Consider the following 16,534-nt stretch of genomic DNA (forward strand, 5'->3'; position numbering starts at 1 on the left):
TGCTGCTTGCATTCAGTTGAAAAAAAAGTGTATTTCCATTCCGGACTCACGTGCCGTGATGCTGATTGTTCGCATTGGTTTGCAGTAACACGAGTAAAAGCATGTATATTGCCTTCACCAACTGCTCCAGCTAAGAAAAGTTTCCATTTCTGTCACAAAAATCTTAATGTACGACGTAACCACCACCTCCAGACGTGATAGCGTCGTATTGTAATTTAAATATACGAGACGCTCTTACGCCGAAACTTAAACACAAACCCTTTTTCCAGCCTTTCTAGCATTCATACAGCGGCGCGTTGCCGTCTGCTCCTTCCAATAACGCCATTCAGATGGCGCTCACCTCCTCGGCAGCCGCGCGCAGAGGCGAAGTTGGACATAAAAACTGCAGTTGCCGGGAAGCCTGATAAGCAGCCAGGGATCTTTGAATGCTATCGAGTTCCACTCGTAAAGGCGAAGCTTAAGAGTCCTCAATTTTTTTCGCGTTCTTTCATGCATCCAGGCAAAACAAGCAATGAACAAAAAAGATAACGGTCACAGATGTTTTTATTCGTGAAAATATGTAAAGAACCATACAGCCGGTAGAGACGAAGTGCACGATACTTCGGGTGGGTCGTGCTTGGGAAAAATAATCAACAAACAAAGGTTACACCAACAAAATAGATAGAACAAGACCGCCGTTAAAAAGCGAAAACTCGATAAGGCGGTGTGCTGAAAGCGGCCGCCAGCATGCTAAGGTCAACCAGGTGCAAGGGACAAGTCGAAGGAATACTCCTGCTTGTAGGAAGTGGTGCCGGTGCAGAAAGTTGGACAAAGAGCAGGAGAGCCTGCTGATGGCTCCCTAACTTTCTAGCGCGAGGCGTCACCTGCACATCGTTCAATCGTGTGGATAAGAAGGAGACGAAACTGAACGGCACTTTACAGACCCAGGAGAAAAACGCACAACTGCACTCCGCAACACGCAACTTTATCATTTTACTCAACTGAAAACTGCAGTAATAGAAGAGCGGGGGATGCGCTGCATTAGACGAGAAGGTTAGCCGATGACGCAGAACACGGGAGAGTCTACAGTTCCTGTGACAAAGGGGCAGCCGCCGCTCTGCGGCAAGGCATTGGTTACAGTTAGTACTGTGCAGTTGGCTGCAAGTCAGTCCTCTTTCTCTACATTCATAATCTGGTTCACTCACTTCTTCGAAAGGTACCACACATGAAGCACATGAAGTAGAATTTATGCAATGCCATTACGTGGCGCACGCAGCGAGTGTGAACTACAGAACTCTATGCACTCGAACGTAAAAGTTAATAGAAACTGCTTTGAAACATGCTCCATTAAGAGGCCCAAGTAACACAGAACGTTGTGTAAACGTTGCCTGATTGTAACAAATTTCAGGCAACGTTAAACAGCCAACCTCAACGTTGAATGTACGTTGCCAGCTGTACGTTCAAGCGATGTCACAAATAAACGTCACAGCAACATCCCGACACCCACGTTGTGTCAACGTTGTATGTAAACGTCAATTTAACGTGTAAATGATATCAATGTAGCAACGTTACAAAACAGCACGTTCCCAGAACGTTGCCGAATGTCACCAATATTGACATTATTGTGATGCTAGGCTGCTTTAGCATTTCCCATGTGTACGTTCATGCAATTATAAGATATTTTAATTTTCAACTGAACATTCATCTTTATCATACAGTGAGGTATGGAGCTGTAAAGTGGTTATGCAGTAATTATATTTTCTAAGAAACGCCATGTTAAATTATGTTTATTGTGCTTCTCCACTGATAAGAACTGCTACAAGTATATTAATTAAATGGCAGAAGTATTCACATGACGAAAATGCTAATTGTTGCAAATGGTGCAACCTATAGTAGACAAAGTTACGCATAAAAAGTATTCCATTCTTCCACACCAAATGCACAAGACTTTGTGACTGCTTGCACGCCACATGCCCCTAAATGTGGTAACAATAAGCAGTCGGCATCATGAATAGGCACAAGCCCCATGATACCAGCTGCATAAAAATAACGAACACATCCACACTGCACAGTGGATACACACAGATCATATCTACTAGTCTATATGAAAAGCAGTGCATTTTTTTCAGTTCACGTATGGTTTACATCATCGAAACGGCACTAGAGCAAATGACTATAAGCCACCAAAACGTCTGCAAACACATCGTACACTACCGCCCATTTCTGCCACACACCACATAGGACACATGCATGCTGCAGAGACACGTTTTTTTTTCTTTTTTAGCTGGAATCTTCGCGAGCCGCCCGATAAACACAGAAGGCACGGACGACTAGAGCGAAACCCGCTCACATTCAACACACCGAAACGAAAGGAAATGCGGACGATACGGTTGTAACCTGCGCCACACGAGCTACCAACTCTCGTGGATTGGATCCCTTCCGACTGAAACAGTCACAACGCGCACGGAAACATCGCACACTGCACATGTGTACTTCCGATATCATGTCAACAATTCCTGAGGCTACAATTCATGTTGACGACATCAAAAGTTATTTCAAACGAAGTGACGGCGTAGGAAAAGTAGGCAGCATCGCGAAACCTCATCGAAACCTCATGGAAACCTCATCGCGAAACCTCATGGACCAGAACCTTCCAATGTGAAACAAATGCTATCATATTTTTCTAGTAGGGTCAATGAATGATATATTCAAGGAGAATTACGGAGTGTCATATTAGAGTAACGCGTCGCATATGGAACCCGCAATACACACGTAAAACAGACCTTCAATAAAAAAAATAACTTGGAGGACACTTAAGCTTCGCCTTTAAGAGTAGAACGCGATAGCGTTGGGACCCGTTCGCATCGCATCGTTCGCATACGGCAAGTAGGCTTCACTCACTGCAACACTGAACGTGGGAAAGCCAGCTTACAAAGACCAAGCTTACACCGATCCCCCTAAAGTCGACTGCACTTTTAAACTGAAGTGCATTACTGAAAAGACGTTTTTCCAGGGGCAATAAAAGTGGTCTTATATTAAAATGTGAAGACCCTAGTACTTTTTTATTATTTTATTAATTGTTTGCTATTGCCCCGACTAGCGCAGGTCTGGTAGAAATGTTTGAGCTTCCTCGTAGCAGAATTAGGTTTTCTCGTACATTCAAATTACAACCGGACGCCGATTGGTAAACAATCCGACGACGAATCGGACGCCGAATTGTAAAATCGCACTTTACCATTTTTCTGACGGATTTCACCATGAGAAATTCAATTTTTCTTCACGAAAACCTTGCACCACGTGGAGGGCCTGCGCAGTTAATGTGGTTGGATGATTTTTTTCCGCCACCCGCGATCACACGCTGGTTGCCGACGTCGGATTTTCTGCGACACGGAGCGCTAAGCGCTACCGTGTTAATACCGAAGTTCAGCGCACGTTTTCTATTGTGTTCGAATACAGGGTGCACAGCGGAAATGATAAACATACCTTCGGAAAGTGCACAGGGCTGTAGGACACAGAATCGGCAGATCGAGAAAGAGGTAATCACAAATGAAGTTGCTAGCGAGTCCTACATGCAAAAAGCTGCCTTGGTTTCAGTATCTGTGCAGAAGTTGAGGTTCTAGATCTATTTGGAGGTGACGCAGAAGCAGCTTCACAGATATTTCCTTGCATGTAGGTCTCCAAATCAAGTACATGCAGCATAGCACCTTCTTCAGGACTGTGTCCATTGTCTCAGTTATTCAGAGCACTTAGAAGAAATCCCATTAAATGACGATATAAAGCGGTAGGGCGCCGCCTTCCGCGGCACTCGCACCAGGCAGCTAGTTCGCCTCGTGAACGAGCTGCCTAGGGTTCGAGAGGACCTGATGCGGTATGTCGCCAAGATGAGCATCACGGTCACTGAACGTCCACGTGGTTATTTTACCGAACCGCAACTGCAACCACTCGTTCAGCCATCGCAACGCACGGGCTATGACGGCCTGCAGTCAGTGGCCAGTTTCCTTGACGAGCTGCAGTCGTACGCCTAAACCACAGGCACCTCGGAAAACTACATCTTGGTTTTACTTTGGTGCTGGCTCGAATGTCTTTTTCCAACACGGCAAGAGACATAGTTCCTGATGCCTGCATATGAACCGCGAGTCCAACGTGAGCTTGATTTTAAAACGCAGCACCCAGACGAACGCTTGCTCGAGTGCGTCCGAAGAATGGAGGAGCTTTATCGCAGAGCGGCAGTAAGTTTTGCAGAGGTTGGCACAGTTGCTCTGGTTGTTCGACAGGATTTTCCCAGGTTCAAACAATTTTTCTATGGGCGCACATTCTAGACCCGAGAGCAAATTACATGGCTAGCCCGCGGGATTCAAGACGCCCTGCCGCCGCAATATTGCGCTCTATAACAAACGTTGGCTTAGCGAGCAACCGTTGTCTTGCCCTCGTCTCGTGACGAGACCAGCCAAGTCGCTGCGGTAGCCTGTTCCCCATACGCACGGTCGCAACCCCTTCGCCCTCAGGAAAGGGTGGCATATTACGCTTGAGGACACTGGCTTTTTGCAGATACTGTTTCGAATGCCCACAGCGTGAGCTCGCTCCCGACGTCGACGGCCCAGTGCCGGTACACCTCCGGCCTAGGTGAAGGGGCAGCAGACGGCTTTATTAACCAGATGTTGGTATTTTTTCCTTTATTTTCTTTTATTGCGATAGCAATTATATGGACACTTCAACCGGATTTCTGCCGTCGGCGTCGCCGTCGTCGTCACCGTCGCCGTCGCCGTGAGGTTCCCTATAGATAAAATCTGCGCCGCGGGCCGTATGCCCGAGCGGAAGCGTGCGGGGACGCGCGCTATCACGGAGAGCGAACGTACTCAATCTCCCACGCGCAAGCAAGGAAGCGGGAAGCCAGCGCCGGAGGGAGCGGGGAGGGGGGGGGGGGGCGCACTTCTACTTGCTGCCAGCGTTTAGACAGTCCTTGTCTGCAGTCATTCAGTGTGATCTATTCATGTTTGTTTGTGCGCGCTCACACCACGCTTGTTCATTCAGTCAGTAATAGTCGGGCCACATTTTCCAACGCACGCTACACATGCAATGCTGCCCGGATCGGCAGTGCAGCGCTACAGGTGTGTCTCTTCGCACACGCTGCCCACGGGAAGCGCTTCTCATCAACACCACCGTTTCACACGCGCCTTCTCGTGGTCATCGAGTCTCTCTTCATGTCGGTCTACTTACGCCGCAGCACACCTGCTTACTTAATCAGCTCATGTTTAATACAATTCATATTGCTACCAAAGCCGCTCGCCTTACTTCGTATGACATTGCTGTGTTGCTATCGCATTCATTGCTTCGCCCTTAGGGCGAAACTGTGACATTTTTTTTTAGAAAACCGGAAGGCCTACGGCGCCACCTTGTGCAGGCCTCGCGCACTCGGCTCGCCGTCCTCATCTATGTAGGCGCATGCCTGTCGTTAGCGTGTGCGCATATAAGCAGGAAGCCAGCGTGCCTCTAGCGGTTGCTGTGTAGCTGGCTGTGGGGCAGATTCTGATATGTGAGTTAACGTGTTGTGTTCTTTGCTTGTCTGATCGGTCCTCCTATACGCTACAGAGACGACACAACAAGCTGTAAACACAAAGTCAGCGCCAATGAGAACAGTTTGCGAGTGGGACACCATGAAACCGCTTCAGTATAACAGCCGATGCATAGGAGCAGCCACGCCGATTGATAGTGGCTGAAAGCTTGGAAGACGTTTCTACTACTTTCGCCAGTAAATTATACACAACTTACTGGTTGACCACGCTTGATGCTTTCGTGAGCGCATCAAGATTAAAAGCACATAAATTTATACTTTTCGGTGTTATTTTTGGTCTCGCAACAAATGATTGAGCAACAGGAAGTGCGCTGAGGTTCTTTAACGCATGGAGAAGGTTGTCCGCACAGCATACGTGTGCACGGTGGAAGAATATTTAGGGGTTCACACTGCGCGCGAGTGACCGTCCAGATTATGTTCGGCCGCGCGCGGGCGCACCGAGTAGCTCTGCTGCGAGCAGATAGATAGCGACGCGGCCAGCGGTCCCAGCTTAGCGGCTCCGGCGGCTTGGCATTCCTCTGCCTCCGCTAAATTTTCGTTCATAGTGGCGCCAGTAAAACTCAAAGCGCGAAGGAAATTCGTTATTTCAGATTAAGGTGATAAGTGTACCAGGCTGAATGCTTTGCTAACATGAACGTATATTGTGCAGGGCGTGAATGACGTGAACACGGCTCGATCGGGTAGCACTCAACGCCCACTCACATTCCGCTCGCGCGCACATTTTGTTGCGGCCGATCTAGTCATGCATACAAGCATAAAAAAATGAAAGCGTAAGCCCGCGTGCTACCCCTCGATCAGAAGAAAATAGTGACTGCATCGGAAAATTCAAACTCAGAAAACCGTTCAAGCATCGTCAGGCGAATTCAGTGTGGGCGCGATATAGTTTAAGAAATGAAACGGCGCAGGCTTGCGATATGCAACGCACTAGAGCAAAGTGGGTGTTCATGGCTAGAACCTATGATGAGAAAGCACATAGCTATGTAAAGAAATCTTTCAAAAGATAATTTATCAGGCGGGACGAAGGCAGGCGTTTTATCTTGGAATACAATATCACTAATATCGTTTACTTGTGAAAATATTTTTTATTTCAATTCCACTTAACATAGACTGTGTATATTATTCATTTGGCTATCGTCGTTTGAGGAGCGAGTGACTCTTGCAGGATCTAAGAGGTGACTTTCTTGTTTCTTAAGTTGGATATGAGAATGTGCCAATGTAAGCGTATTTGACAATGCATGCTACAGCCTGTCCACAAATACACTTATTCGCAGCACACAATAATCTCATAGACTCTTTATTTTTTGTTTTGCAAAGACACAATAATTAAAAAATTGTGCATGAAGCAGCTCGATAATTTTAATAGAGGATAGCCTTCCCAGAAGCTTACGCTCTCATACACTCCCACAATGCAAAAATGTTGAATAAAAACATGCAAGCGTGTAATATGCACCGCACGCGCATTGTAAAAAACATTCAGTATATATCCAGGATGGCACAAATTTGAAAATCAGGCACACATCTGCACATAAAACAGCAGTATTATACAGGGTGCACAAAGATTTAAAAACATGTAAATGTCACGTAGCTGAAAAGAACCAAGGTAATGTTGTTTTCCGTCCCTTGGAGATACTGAGATTATTTTTTACATTTGGCCTAATTACATGATTAGTCTTAATAATTAATGAACTTCTTAAATATTATAACTATATTAAAAGTTTCAATGAGAAAATTGGAGAGCAACATGAAAGACTTCCGATACAGCTTTCTATTACTCAATACACGCTACGTAGAAGTACTTTTCCGAGCGTGAAAGAAGCCCACGAATACACGCAAAGTGCCTCGAGGCAATTTTGAGTCTATTCGCGGGTTTCTTTCACGCTCGAAAAACACTTTTATGTATCACGTATTGAGCAACAAAAAGCTGTATCGGGAATCTTTCATGTTGCTGTGCAATTCTCTCGTTCACATGTTTTTTATCTAATTATATCATTAGGAAAGTTGATTAATTAGTTACGAAAATAGTTATGTAATAAGGCAGAATCCAAAAATTATCTGAGTATCTCCAAGAGACGACAGACAACATTGACTTGGTTCTGTCCAGCTATGTCACGTTTTCATATTTTTAAATCTTGGTGCATGATAGTTAAGACACCCAGTATATATCTTATACATGCAGCAAAATTTGCACATACTGCTGTGGCATACAGCAGTTTTTGTGGCACACAGGAGGTTCTCTCTTCCGCAGCGGCTTTCGAGGTTTATTTGACCGTGTGAGGTTCTTTGGACAGTTCGGAAATAAGGTGGGAACTGTATTTGCAGACAGAACAGGGCTCTTTGGCGCGTCAAGTAGCACCATTTTATCGAGCTCCGCATAATATGCCGTCGATATCATATCCTCTGAAAAATGCTTGGCCCAAACGTGGTCGGTAGGCATTAGAGTTCGGTCTGCCCTCAGATTTACACGGCGCCACTGCTCTAGACGACCGCTGTCGGACGGCACTTTGAATGGAGGCACACGCTCCGCACAAGTTCGGTATCCAGAATTGCAGTTCGTGACGAAGCACTTTCTACCCATTTCAAACTCTCAGAAGGCCGCTTCCACCTTGGTCGAGGGCCCGTGGCGACAATAGACAAGCACAAGATGATGAAAGGCGCGTGAACAAAAAGTGTGCCTTCAAAACAGCGCAACCGCACATGCAAGCAGGAAGACGAAACAGCGGCAGCACGCGCCTTGCCGCCGAGGCTGGGACCGCATACCGCAGCGCCCTCTGCGACGGCGCCGAACCAGTTGCAACCAAGCCGAACATAATCTGGACGCGAGCGAGCGGCACTTTCGCGCGCGTTGGGGGGAGAGTGTCAGCACCTCTCCTTATTCTTACACCGTGTACGTGTGTAACCACAAGAGAGAGAGAGAGAGTACGCATAAAATAAACAACAGGTAGATAACCGCAGTGACATCACTAGAGAACGGATTTTAGGCAAATGCCTTTTTTGTTCCTTGCGCTCCTATCGCCCCACTTTGATATATGAGCATGAATTAGAAGTTAAGAGGGGCTTTTATAGTGTTCATATAGTGCCTATAAATGCCTATTTTGGCGTTTGTGCCTAAATGCCTATAAATACCTATTTTCAACATCGGTGCCTATTTGAACAATATTTAGCCTCAAGTTTTGCTTTCTAGTGTAGTTAGAGAGCATTATTCATGTTACCGGGCAACAGTGACTGTTCGGAACTCTATGTCCCTTAGTTCAACCAACTCCCGGAAAACAACTGCTAGCAGCATTGAAATGGGACGCGCCGGCCCGCATACGCCGCCGCGCTGACATTGCGCGAGCGGTTGGCGAACGCGAAACCGCGGAGTGCCGTCAGGGGAAAGGAGAGTGAAGAGCAAAAGAAGAAAGAAAAATGTGATGCGCACGCGGCTTTTGTTTTGTTTGTAATTTACTTTTTAAGGTGTTCGCCGCCGTCGGGCGTTCCTTCTCGGCGTACGAGATCATTCTCAGTGACAAGAGGCACAATTTTGAATCCAAAATCTGGAGATGAAGGTAGTTTGCTATTGTTTCCACAATCTTCACAGTGATTCTTAGACTACGTTCCGCGTGCTCTCCAAACAGATTTCTTCAAACATGGGCACTTGAAATGGGCGGCAGTGGATTTGGCAGTGTTGGGACGTCAGGCCTGTACAATTCTGGTAATGTCATTGTATATGAGGAAATTGCGAAGAGTTGTACCTAGCAGTCCTGATGTAAGAACATGCTAATTTCTTAATAAATCGTAGTCTCTCTTGCATTTGTTATTTGTCTGTTTTTGTTGCGTATTAATTTGATTGCGTTAGGCAGACATAAAGTATCGTTTTTTAACCAGTATTCCCAGCTTTCAAGTATTCTTTTTCATGCATGTTTCACTATATGCGACGCTCGAGTACAGTGGCCATTGAACATGAATATGAGCAGTGTGCTTATTGAATGAAGCCAATTGATCGTCATTAGTCCAGCAGTTTTATGGGACAATTGAACGGCTATGTTCAACTGTTGGCGCCTTTGCTCCATCATAGACATTCTATCATAGACATCATAGACATCACAGACATTTCTTGTTTTCCTATCGTAGATATAGGCCGCGCACGTATTCGTTTGAAATTATTTGCATTTATGTAAAAATTTATTGTGCCTGTATTTACGCCGTTAGAGGCCTAAAACGTTGTTTTGCCTGCCTATTTTTGGCGCCTAAAACGCGCTTTTTTAATGCCTAAAGATCCGGCCTCTAGACATCACGCATCTTTGCAGCAATGTATCTCGTTGCCACGGAAGTTTCGGGTAGAGAATTGTATATCGATGCCGTAGGCTCGTATGCCACCCCGCCGATAAGAGAAGGAGGAAAGGCAGGAAGGTTAAACAGATGCGTATTTCAGGTTTCCTACCCTGCATTGTGGCGGGGGAAATACAGCTTCAAAAAAAGAGAAAGAAAAATAACAAGGGGAAAAACGATCAGAAAGCGTACTCTAATTAGAGGCGTTCACTAAAAAGGCCAGTGGATGTCAAAAAGCGAAGTAGCGCTTGTACCACTTGGTGGACAGCAGGGCTACTTTCAGTATCTGGCAAATAGCGTGGCCATGTTTCTGGTGGCCAACGGAAAAATAATACATTTTCTATCTCTGGAACCTACGAATAAGTAAAGTAAAATTTTGGAATGATGTGTACACAGAACTGCGTTTACTGGTATTTACTTTTGGTCGCTTTACTCGTCGCAACAGGCGGCGCTATCGCGGTCATTTTCTCCGTCTGCTCCCAGCGCTCTCTGCACACGTGCACGCCTTTGCTGTCTGCTGTGCGCTGACAATTTTGTTTCTGTATTGGCTAGTGGGTTCAGCAAAGTAGGCAAAAGAAAAGAAAGGCACAAGGCCTTTCTGTTGGGCCAACACAGGGAGGGACAGCAATCTCATCTTTTTTTAGATTCCAATAAAAAGAAAGGTTAAGTCGTTATATAGCGAATATAGCCGCTAACCTTATTTAAACGGCTATAAGACGAAAGGAGTTGTCTTCCGTACGTGGTATATCGTATGTCCCAGCTAACGTTAGCCAAGCTGTTCAACAAAAAAAAGAAATTATTTAATGAAACACGGTTCAAGAGACAACTATAAGACATCCAGTATTCGGTCATCAGCGTTTTGACAACCGAACACCGTAAGTCTTGAAACCTTATATTGCGTCGTGGTTTTCTAATCATGCCTTTCGTTGAACACCTTGGCTAACGTTAGCTGGGGCACCATGTGTTTGTCTGTGATGTGTAAATACAATGAAACTACCTATTGACAACTGCTCCAGAGTCGAATGAGTGCTAGCTAAATTTTTCTCCGGCGATGGACCCCTGGCAGCCAAGCCCCGGGCACCAACAGCCATAACCGTTGGACAAATAAAGTTTATTCCTATCCTATCCTAAACCAGAAATGGCGCTTCATTATATCTCGGCGACTGCTCATGGAACTTTACCGTTGAACTTCACGCCTGCAGCACGACCATCTCTACCACTGTGGTGCCTGCATCCAATCCAAGCCCTTCTTGTAATTCCCGGTATCAAAAAGAAAACGGAGATGTCGTCATTCGCCCTCAAACAAACCGTGCTTTCATTCATGCATGAAAAGCACAGAGAGCGCACCCACGTTTACACGGACGGTTCTGTCTCCTCCAAAAGTTCAGCTGGAGCAGTGGTAATTCCCGTGAAATCTGTCACCATCCAATTCAAGACATCTCACATTACATCATCGACGGCTGCAGAACTCGCAGCTATCCGTGCTGCTCTGGAATTTATTGGTCCCAAATCATCACAGTCATGGTCCATCTTTTGTGACTCGAAGGCAGCTCTCCAGTGCCTGCTGTCCCCTTTCAACCACGGACCTAACGCACAATTAGTCGCAGACATCTGACTACTTCACCATCACGCAACCGACAAGGGGCACAACTAGAGCACTGCACGGGCTCGGGCTTACCCGAAAGCCCAGGCCCGGCCCGGCCCGTGGGCCGGACCGGGCCGGGTAGAAGAGTTTTTTCACGGGCTCGGGCCGGGCTCGGGCATGGCGTGTGATTTCCAACCCGGGCCCGGGCCGGGCTCGGGTTTTTTGACGCGGGCCCGGGCCGGGCTCGGGCTTTCTGCGAGTTATTCTCGGGCTTCTCAACTCTGAAAAACATGTATTATTCGGTCTCGGGCCGGGTTCGGGCCGGTTTCGAGTCGGGCTCGGGCCGGGCTCGGGCTTAAGGTAAAGGGGTGGCGGGCCGGGCCGGGCGGGAAACGTAGATTATTTCCGGGCCCGGGCCGGGCCCGGCCGGGCCCGGGTCTCGCCGTAAAAGTTTTGATCGGGCTCGGGCGGGCCGCCCAATGTAAAAACGGGCCCGGGCCAGGCCCGGGCCGCAAAAATCGGCCCGTGCAGTGCTCTAGGCACAACATCATCTACCAGTGGATACCGGGTCACTGCGGAATTTCGGGAAATCACAGTGCGGATGACGCTGCCCGATCGGCCCACGATGGTGCGTGCCCCTATTGTATCCATACCACTGTCGAGAACAGACGCCGCCACAAAACTTCGTTCCTTCGCACGCGAGCTTACGCAGACTCTGTGGAACACCAGTGATTTCAGCAACGCACGCCTCCACAGATTGGATCCACGTCTGCAACTCCGTCTTCCACTAGGGTTACCACGAGCGGAAGCAACACTTCTGTGCCGCCTGTGGCTCGGCATGGCATTCACGAACGCCTATTCCTTCCGCATTGGAATGGCTGACAGCCCTGCTTGTGACAACTGTGGCTGCGAGGAGACAATCAAGCACCTCCCCGCTACAATGTGGCAAGAAAAGTGCTCGCGACTGCGCTTGAAAAACTGGACAATCGTCCCCTCACACAGGAAAAAGTTTTAGGACACTGGTCTAGACGGGCTTCGGCACTCAAGGCCTTAAGGGCTCTGCTGAAGTTCTTGAGGGCTTGTGAATTGTGCGACCGGCTTTGAACGTTGTAGCGCGTAGGGTCGCGTTGTTGCGCGAATTTTCTTTCAATTTTTTTTCTTCTATCACCTTTTATTCCCTTTACCCCTTTCCCCAGTACAGGGTAGCAAGCCGGTATTTGCACTGGCTAACCTCCTTGTCTTTCTTCCCCTTCTTTCTATCTCTCTCGGGGAATAAAGAACAGATAGTTTGTCTCTGCGGACGATTTTTGAATAGGTGCTTCACAGACGAGGCCGTTAGGTTAGAAAAAACTGCGTTTGCATGTTGCTCTTGGTTGAACATTGCAAGCCGCCTGAAGCGTGTCGAGATGCGGACAGCAATTGAAAGAACCCTGCGCAGGTGCAAAAAGCACTGCAAATGCGGTTTTCCTCGTGTTGTCTGCTACGACGCGGGCGCATTTTACGTTGGTAAGCGAAATTTTTTTACCAATCTCCAAAAAATAAAAAACACCCAGCTTGTCTGTTCTTCTTTATCGCATATTCATGTGCAATGTGCGATGTCCACAGTTCGTAGCAGCCTAGCATATTTTGCTGTGAACGAGCGAATTAACATCCGTGGCAAGTCACCCTGCCACGCAGTGCTCGCGTACGAGGTGCTTACGTCGGCGCTTAGCGAGCCACCCGCTCAGGTGTTCCCGGGAAGTGTACTTGCCCCTGTGCAACACAAATTCTTCTCGAGTAGGAAATGCTCAAATAGTTAACCAGTGGCTTGCAAATTTAGAAGCCAGTCTCCATGTATTCGACAGAACAAGGAAGACAGGAACTAAAAAAAAAGGTTGGACCAACTAATCCTTCAATGCCTCATCTAAAGTGAATAAAAAAAAACTGTCAGCCAGCCCTCCACGGGGTGGAGATTGGAAGACCGGCGAAGCTGTACTATGGTGGGAATTGTGTATTTCTAATTATGACTATTATTATGTGATGTTGTATTTGGTTATTTGAACTATTAAAGAAAGAAAAATATATATGATTCGGTGGTTTTCATTTATTTAGTGGCCACAGGGACCATGCCCTTATGGTCGCGACTGTACACCGCCATAAGGTGTACGGCAAAGGTTGGCATGTTCTTCATAAACACGTCACCAATGCCGCGCGCGTTCGCTGCGAACGCGTGCAAAACGCCGCCACAATAGTTCTGCGCGTTGCTGGCTGCTGCTCCCCTCCCTCCCTCCCATCCCCCCACGGCCTTTCGCGTGACGGAAGAAGCCGCGTTTGCTCTCCGCCGTGCGTTCGCTCGCAGTGAAAGCGCGCGATTTCACTCGCACGTACAGCATACGGGAATTGGGGGTTTTTTTCCTACACACGGACACTACCATTGGAGACTAGAGCCCTTAAGGCCTTCGCTGTAAAATTTATGGATAAAGATGACTTAGCTGTCATAAACTGATCAGTATTTTCGGATAGCGGCTGAGAAAGCAGCATTAGCAAACCTGTCGCTTCAATATAGCAGCAGTTAAATTAGAATAGGCCTTGTTAAATGTGTGTGCCATATTTTTAGTTTAAATCCCAACAAGAAAATATAATTAGTTGACCTACAAGAATTGAAACCACTATTTAGCGGTAACAGTACTGAAATGTGTTGCAGCAAGTGTGTTGCGTATAAGGGTATAACTCATTACCTCATTTTTTTTTTTCAGACCACAGCCCCAGCATGGACGAGTCCACCTCCCTTGAATCCGTCTCTTCTGCGTTTGGGTATGCGAAATGAATCGTCTCCAGCCTATCAGCCAGTCTTACTTACTGACCATGTTTTGCATAAGTAGTCCGAAATAACTGTTACCACTGACAATTCGCTTTTGTAGGGTTGTCACAAGCAAAGCAAAATAAAAGGACCTTGCTATTTAGAAATTCTAAGAAGCTTTGTTATTTATTGATGCGCCTGTAATATGTGAAGTTTGTAGGGTAGATATAAGATACCCAGCTCTGCAATATTGTTTCGTGTATTGCGTCTCTTATTCTACAATATTGGCTCATCAAAAAGCGAAATAATGCTTATGTCTTCGCCTAATAATGTCCTGCCAAAATGCAATAGCTGCACGTACACTATGGCTTGCTGGCTCTCGTATTTTGAATGGAATATGGTAAATCTCGATAATCACGCTTGCCCTGCTGGTACCTATTCATTACATGAAAGCACACACGGAAAAGGCAGTTTCAATACCAGAAAGAGGCTGAAAATGGGAGATGTTAGAACAAGACCGACCGCAACAGCAAACACAACTCGTGCTCGTTTCCTCTTGCGCCTGCCGAGAAAATCGCCGGCTGCTGTGGCGGAGGGGGCGCGTCCACAATACTTTCGTTGGAGTTACTGCCTGCTGACTTCGGGTGGTTGCACTGACAAGAAAGCACGATCCCCTTCTTTCAGCCAATCTCGCTGACACAAGCATGTTATATATACTGCACTCAATAGTTACACAGCGACAAATCAACTTTGTTGAGGCCGGTTGGTTCTGATGCTTAGTGAGCGAATAACAGCGCGAATTGACAAGGCAGAAAGGCGCACGTGTGCTGTGTGTGTTGCCGTCTCGTCTCAATCAGAGCTGGTATTCGTTCACTATAAACAAGTCAACATAATGTTGTTACCGGATTTTTTATTGAGAAATGTTCAACATGAATATCTTTGAATAATAGTTTGGTACATTCAATAACAGTTGAAGCATCGTCGCTCAGGCATGGTGCGTCATATCGAGGTAGCATCATGCGCGGGCGCTTGTCGGCTGCAGTGGACGCTTCCACTATGCCTTCTTTTACTTCACTGCCTGCTGACTTCGATCTTCTGGTTGTAAGTAACAAACAAAACGAGCCCCTTGATTCAGCCGTTGTTCAGTCACACACGCGCAAACACAAATATTATATAACGAACACTCAATAATTACAATACACTAAGCCAGGATATTGTCGGTAATGACTTTTGATGCAAATGTTCCACGGCAGTATCGTTAATGTATCTTTGGTGAGCTCAAACCTGCTGAGATCTAATTGGAAACATATGGAATCACCATTCCCTCAACGATATCTCAAGAAATAAATGAACAGTGAATGTCATAAGGGGATAATAACACCAGCAATATAAGGCCTCACTTTGCATTTCGCGTTTTCAACTTTTCTATTATGAAGATTTTCACGCTCATAACACACTTTGGCGAACTGATCATTGTAGCCAGCGCGGTAATCCTACGTCGTTTGATGCATAGATTGAAACCCGGTTTCCCTAATCATGATTGTGAAACATTCTTTTCTGGCTCTAATTGCGCCGTTTGCCGAGCTCTGACGTTATCGTATATGGATATAAAGCCAAACACCTTTATAAGTTAGAACTTGGGACCTCCAACATTCTTTGTTAACCTGGTCACTTAATTGTGATGATGACGCGCTGTACCGTTCGCAATCGAACAGGCTCAGGGCATTCAGCAAAAGAAAACATTGCTTCAAAGTAAATTCAAGAGATACTGAAGGGCCCAATTGAAGCAATCGCTTTATGGATACCTCGTCCGAAGGAATGTACGACTGCCGACTTTTCGCGCCGAGGTTCGCAGGGCTTGTTCCGCGGCGAAAAGTGGGAGCGACCTCAAGGCAGAGCCGGAAAGCTTGGAATGCCGCTATTGTCTCCCTTGTCAAATTATTTCTTTATCTTCAGTCTCTTCGTCACTGCTGCCAGCGTCGACCATGGCTATAGTATTTTTTTACTCGTTGCTGGGCTAGTTGGTTTATATTGGACTGATATAGATTAAAAATAACGGAATGAATATGAGTACCGAGCTTTATGCAAGTCATCAGGGACACATGCTCCTTATTTCTGGAGATGGACGACCAGGCATTTCTTTATTTCTCTTCAATTCTGGTTTACTATTGTAGAAAAAGTAATACTAATTGAGCATCGGCCATCTTATTAATAATATAAAGCTATGTGCTTCCGTAAGCATTCATTTCCTTTTTTGGGCAGTTGAGCAGTGGAGTGGCGTGATGACTTTTAGTTGCTTCTAACAGACTTT

Source organism: Dermacentor silvarum, chromosome 2, assembly GCF_013339745.2.
Source record: "Dermacentor silvarum isolate Dsil-2018 chromosome 2, BIME_Dsil_1.4, whole genome shotgun sequence".
Lineage (NCBI taxonomy): Eukaryota > Metazoa > Arthropoda > Arachnida > Ixodida > Ixodidae > Dermacentor > Dermacentor silvarum.